The sequence below is a fragment of the Sycon ciliatum genome, chromosome 7, assembly GCF_964019385.1.
Source record: "Sycon ciliatum chromosome 7, ocSycCili1.1, whole genome shotgun sequence".
Classification (NCBI taxonomy): Eukaryota; Metazoa; Porifera; class Calcarea; order Leucosolenida; family Sycettidae; genus Sycon; species Sycon ciliatum.
This window is the reverse complement of record NC_088649.1, coordinates 750,035-756,285: the sequence shown is the minus strand read 5'-3', so window position 1 is coordinate 756,285 and position 6,251 is coordinate 750,035. Positions and strand designations below refer to the sequence as shown.

Below are 6,251 nucleotides of genomic sequence, written 5' to 3'. Positions count from 1 at the left end.
GTTGTTGTAGTTGTTGATGTTTTTGCTGTTGTTGTTGTTGTTGCTGTTGTTGTTATTGTTGTTTTTGTTGTTGTTGTTGTTGTTGTTTTTGAATTTTGAAGTATATTCTCACGGTGGTGTTGCTGTTGTTGTTGTTTTGGTTGTTGTTGTTGTTGTAGTTGTTGATGTTTTTGCTGTTGTCGTTGTTGTTGTTGCTGTTGTTGTTATTGTTGTTGTTGTTGTTGTTGTTGTTGTTTTTGAATTTTGAAGTCTATATTCTCACCGTGGTGTTGCTGTTGTTGTTGTTTTGGTTGTTGTTGTTGTTGTAGTTGTTGATGTTTTTGCTGTTGTTGTTGTTGTTGTTGTTGTTGTTGTTGTTGTTGCTGTTGTTGTAATTGTTGTTGTTGTTGTTGTTGTTGTTGTTGTTGTTGTTGTTTTTGAATTTTGAAGTCTATATTCTCACGGTGGTGTTGCTGTTGTTGTTGTTTTGGTTGTTGTTGTTGTTGTAGTTGTTGATGTTTTTGCTGTTGTTGTTGTTGTTGTTGTTGTTGTTGTTGTTGCTGTTGTTGTTATTGTTGTTGTTGTTGTTGTTGTTGTTGTTGTTGTTGTTGTTTTTTAATTTTGAAGTCTATATTCTCACGGTGGTGTTGCTGTTGTTGTTGTTTTGGTTGTTGTTGTTGTTGTAGTTGTTGATGTTTTTGCTGTTGTTGTTGTTGTTGCTGTTGTTGTTATTGTTGTTGTTGTTGTTGTTGTTGTTGTTGTTGTTGTTGTTGTTGTTGTTGTTGTTGTTGTTGTTGTTGTTGTTGTTTTTGAATTTTGAAGTCTATATGTAGGACTCAGTATAGAGTGGATGCACTATATGATGTCCAGCACCCTATATAGAGTCCATTGGTCCAAAATCCACTATACAGAGTCCAGGAGTCCACTCAGTTTTGATCAGCTTCATCCTGCCGCGCAATCCCCTATAAGGAGTACACTTTTTCTACAAGTCCCCTATTCAGTCCAGGAGTCCAGTTTATCCAGTCACGCCGTCCTGTGTGCTGTGCCCGAAAGAGAACAAACACATTTTAAGTTTTGCTTGCCTCGTGGCAGCGCATTCCTTTCTTCACTTCAGCCATGGCTGCCAGTTCTGCTGTGCAGTTGCTGACAGTAATCTGTCTCGAGGTGACCAAGGAGGATAAGGAGACGTTCAAAATCAAATCTGGAAAGCGTCTTGTGGTTCTTTGAAGACGTTTCATCAGTGCGCGGGATGAAAGCAGAAATTGCAGAACGAGAAAAAGTTCAGCACAGTTCAAATCTGACGAGTCAGGTACACTGACACTCTCTTTCGTTCGACGCCACAAGGATCCCCTGTTTGGCTGGCCATTGCTGCCAGTAAGACGTTTGAACGGTTTCATCAGAGCGAGGGATGAAAGCAGAAAGCGGAGAAAGAGAAAGATTCAGCACAGTTCCAATCTGACGAGTCAGATACACTGACATTCTCTTTCGTTCGACGCCACAAGGATACCCCTGTTTGACTGGACAAGAGCTGCCTGTACCACCGTGTCAAAAGGCTGTCCAACTACATGGCAGGACGATGACTGAGGTAAGGAAGCTTTTACTTGTTTCGATTGGTCTGCTGTTCTGTCGTTATGCTTGAATTTGTTTCCATTTTCAAGGAGCGTATCGTGTTTGTTTGATGTTGCTTGAATGAATGCCTTAAAAGTAATCAACCACTTCGTAATAGTCCTCAAGGACTGCAAGGACTTTGCATCAATCGTATACGATCGTCTAGCTATCATCAATTTTTATAATTATTTCATGAGAAATGTATTTTTATCCCTGTGAAAATTATGTGAAACTCCACGACACTCTTCCTCTACAAACTATAGTATGATGTCAAATACAATGGGATCCACAAACGCAGTGCCAGTGTACTAGTAGTAGTAGGAGGATTGCTTGTATGCCAATGACAAGAAAAAGCTTCTCAAGCTAATACTCGTATTCCCTGAAGTAACCGTTTTGATGTCACGAACATGACATTGTGTCAGTGAAACTGCCTCGTGACAACAAATCATTGCATTTCCATCTTGGGGAACTGACGGCAACGCTGTACAGATTGTTCAAATCATCTCATTTCAATTTACTTCGAAGTAGTTGCAGTGAAACACTGTGTACACTACTTGTATGGTGGTGTGTCCGTGCGTCTTGAGTGTGCACAAACGATCTTATTCCTCGTATTACTAATAGATTATTGTCCCCACCGTCACCTGTTCACAGGTCTTTGAGTGGATTGATTTTCATTGAGCATCACATTCGTTGAGAACTTGGTAGTTGTGTGCTCCCATGCATCATTACGTTAATAAGCGTATCCTTGTGCTATCTATTTGTTGCAGGTGTGCTGATCTTCAGAAGCTTGCGGAACTGAGTGCTGCTGAACATTTGCATGGCCATGAGCAATGGTGAAGCTTGCTATTGCACTCTCAGCATGTGCTAGTATTATGCTGACCACTGCACTATGTTACTCTCTTACACTACTACATGTATGTAAACGTGCGTGTACCCGTCCCCGTATGCATTCGTTTCGTATAATTATTTGTTATCCCTCTTGACTTTACGTGTAAATGGGTGGACGTTTGCATGGCTGTTGGAGTTGCGTGTGTATTGTGTCTCTACTCTTTTCTTGGTGTTTTCTTGGCGTTGTATAAGTTTGTGTGTGTGTGTGTGTGTGTGCGTGCGCGCGCGCGCAATAGTTTGAAAACAAATAATTAATCCTGGGCTCTCCATTATTCTCTTTCGATTCTTGTTTTTTTTCTAGGTATTTTCTTGGCGTTGTGTGGGTGTGTGCATGTGTGTGTGTGCGTGCACAATAATTTGGCAACACTGCATGATTGAGATATTGTAATTTGCAGCGTCTGCGAAGAGACCACTTGATTTGAGGATGGTGTTTGTAGGGTTTTTCATGTAGTGAAGTGGCTGCAGTGGCGCCTCAATACATATTTTTTATCTTGAGAAGTGAATGATGTAAAGGATTAAAGGGAGAGGCCGTTTTCTGGTTAATATTCACTGCTTACAGCAGATCCTATGTCTAATTTCGAACTCGATAGGGGATGCCTAATTGGCTGGACTTTATACAGGGAGTGTTGTCCACATAAAGACTCTTTAATCTGTATAGTTGATTTCAAAATTTGGACTCCGTACAGTTGATTTTGGACCAATGGACTCTATATAGGGGTGAAGCCAATTGGCTGGACTCTATACAGGGAGTGATGTCCATCTAAACTGAGCTCACAGTTGATTCCAATTTTGGACTCTGTACAGTGGATTTTGGACCAATGGACTCTATATAGGGGTTGGACATCATATAGGGGCTGGACGCTCTACTGAGTCTAACATATATTCTCACGGTGGTGTTGCTGTTGTTGTTGTTTTGGTTGTTGTTGTTGTTGTTGTAGTTGTTGATGTTTTTGCTGTTGTTGTTGTTGTTGTTGTTGCTGTTGTTGTTATTGTTGTTGTTGTTGTTGTTGTTGTTGTTGTTGTTGTTGTTGTTGTTGTTGTTGTTGTTGTTGTTGTTGTTGTTGTTGTTGTTGTTGTTGTTGTTTTTGAATTTTGAAGTCTATATTCTCACGGTAGTGTTGCTGTTGTTGTTGTTTTGGTTGTTGTTGTTGTTGTAGTTGTTGATGTTTTTGCTGTTGTTGTTGTTGTTGTTGTTGCTGTTGTTGTTATTGTTGTTGTTGTTGTTGTTGTTGTTGTTGTTGTTGTTGTTGTTGTTTTTGAATTTTGAAGTCTATATTCTCACGGTGGTGTTGCTGTTGTTGTTGTTTTGGTTGTTGTTGTTGTTGTAGTTGTTGATGTTTTTGCTGTTGTTGTTGTTGTTGTTGTTGTTGTTGTTGTTGCTGTTGTTGTTATTGTTGTTGTTGTTGTTGTTATTGTTGTTGTTGTTGTTGTTGTTGTTGTTGTTTTTGAATTTTGAAGTCTATAATCTCCCGGTGGTGTTGCTGTTGTTGTTGTTTTGGTTGTTGTTGTTGTTGTAGTTGTTGATGTTTTTGCTGTTGTTGTTGTTGTTGTTGCTGTTGTTGTTATTGTTGTTGTTGTTGTTGTTGTTGTTGTTGTTGTTGTTGTTGTTGTTTTTGAATTTTGAAGTCTATATTCTCACGGTGGTGTTGCTGTTGTTGTTGTTTTGGTTGTTGTTGTTGTTGTAGTTGTTGATGTTTTTGCTGTTGTTGTTGTTGTTGTTGTTGCTGCTGTTGTTGTTGTTGTTGTTGTTGTTGTTGTTGTTGTTGTTGTTGTTTTTGAATTTTGAAGTCTATATTCTCACGGTGGTGTTGCTGTTGTTGTTGTTTTGGTCGTTGTTGTTGTTGTAGTTGTTGATGTTTTTGCTGTTGTTGTTGTTGTTGTTGTTGCTGTTGTTGTTATTGTTGTTGTTGTTGTTGTTGTTGTTGTTGTTGTTTTTGAATTTTGAAGTCTATATTCTCACCGTGGTGTTGCTGTTGTTGTTGTTTTGGTTGTTGTTGTTGTTGTAGTTGTTGATGTTTTTGCTGTTGTTGTTGTTGTTGCTGTTGTTGTTATTGTTGTTGTTGTTGTTGTTGTTGTTGTTGTTGTTGTTGTTGTTGTTGTTTTTGAATTTTGAAGTCTATATTCTCACGGTGGTGTTGCTGTTGTTGTTATTTTGGTTGTTGTTGTTTTTGTAGTTGTTGATGTTTTTGCTGTTGTTGTTGTTGTTGCTGTTGTTGTTATTGTTGTTGTTGTTGTTGTTGTTGTTGTTGTTGTTGTTGTTGTTGTTGTTGTTGTTTTTGAATTTTGAAGTCTATATTCTCACGGTGGTGTTGCTGTTATTGTTGTTTTGGTTGTTGTTGTTGTTGTAGTTGTTGATGTTTTTGCTGTTGTTGTTGTTGTTGTTGTTGTTGCTGTTGTTGTTATTGTTGTTGTTGTTGTTGTTGTTGTTGTTGTTGTTTTTGAATTTTGAAGTCTATATTCTCACGGTGGTGTTGCTGTTGTTGTTGTTTTGGTTGTGGTTGTTGTTGTAGTTGTCGATGTTATTGCTGTTGTTGTTGTCGTTGTTGCTGATTTTGTTATTGTTGTTGTTGTTGTTGTTGTTGTTTTTGAATTTTGAAGTCTATATTCTCACGGTGGTGTTGCTGTTGTTGTTGTTTTGGTTGTTGTTGTTGTTGTAGTTGTTGATGTTTTTGCTGTTGTTGTTGTTGTTGTTGTTGTTGTTGTTGTTGTTGTTGCTGTTGTTGTTATTGTTGTTGTTGTTGTTGTTGTTGTTGTTGTTGTTGTTGTTGTTGTTGTTGTTGTTGTTGTTGTTGTTGTTTTTGAATTTTGAAGTCTATATTCTCACCGTGGTGTTGCTGTTGTTGTTGTTTTGGTTGTTGTTGTTGTTGTAGTTGTTGATGTTTTTGCTGTTGTTGTTGTTGTTGTTGCTGTTGTTGTTATTGTTGTTGTTGTTGTTGTTGTTGTTGTTGTTGTTGTTGTTGTTTTTGAATTTTGAAGTCTATATTCTCACGGTGGTGTTGCTGTTGTTGTTATTTTGGTTGTTGTTGTTGTTGTTGTAGTTGTTGATGTTTTTGCTGTTGTTGTTGTTGTTGCTGTTGTTGTTATTGTTGTTGTTGTTGTTGTTGTTGTTGTTGTTGTTGTTGTTGTTGTTGTTGTTGTTGTTTTTGAATTTTGAAGTCTATATTCTCACGGTGGTGTTGCTGTTGTTGTTGTTTTGGTTGTTGTTGTTGTTGTTGTAGTTGTTGATGTTTTTGCTGTTGTTGTTGTTGTTGTTGCTGTTGTTGTTATTGTTGTTGTTGTTGTTGTTGTTGTTGTTGTTGTTGTTGTTGTTGTTTTTGAATTTTGAAGTCTATATTCTCACGGTGGTGTTGCTGTTGTTGTTGTTTTGGTTGTTGTTGTTGTTGTTGTAGTTGTTGATGTTTTTGCTGTTGTTGTTGTTGTTGTTGTTGCTGTTGTTGTTATTGTTGTTGTTGTTGTTGTTGTTGTTGTTGTTGTTTTTGAATTTTGAAGTCTATATTCTCACGGTGGTGTTGCTGTTGTTGTTGTTTTGGTTGTTGTTGTTGTAGTTGTTGATGTTTTTGCTGTTGTTGTTGTTGTTGTTGTTGCTGTTGTTGTTATTGTTGTTGTTGTTGTTGTTTTTGTTGTTGTTGTTGTTGTAGTTTTTGAATTTTGAAGTCTATATTCTCACGGTGGTGTTGCTGTTGTTGTGGTTTTGGTTGTTGTTGTTGTTGTAGTTGTTGATGTTTTTGCTGTTGTTGTTGTTGTTGTTGCTGTTGTTGTTATTGTTGTTGTTGTTG

The 6,251-nt window shown here is 37.7% G+C and overlaps 1 long non-coding RNA gene across 1 annotated transcript; it reads left to right on the top strand.

The window, feature by feature from the left end:
* The first annotated feature begins 1,428 nt into the window (after positions 1 to 1,428).
* Positions 1,429 to 2,874, top strand: LOC135821463 (uncharacterized). The gene is made up of 2 exons (XR_010554361.1): positions 1,429 to 1,564; positions 2,355 to 2,874. It is a non-coding gene; the product is annotated as an uncharacterized LOC135821463 (long non-coding RNA).
* Positions 2,875 to 6,251: the final 3,377 nt, after the last annotated feature.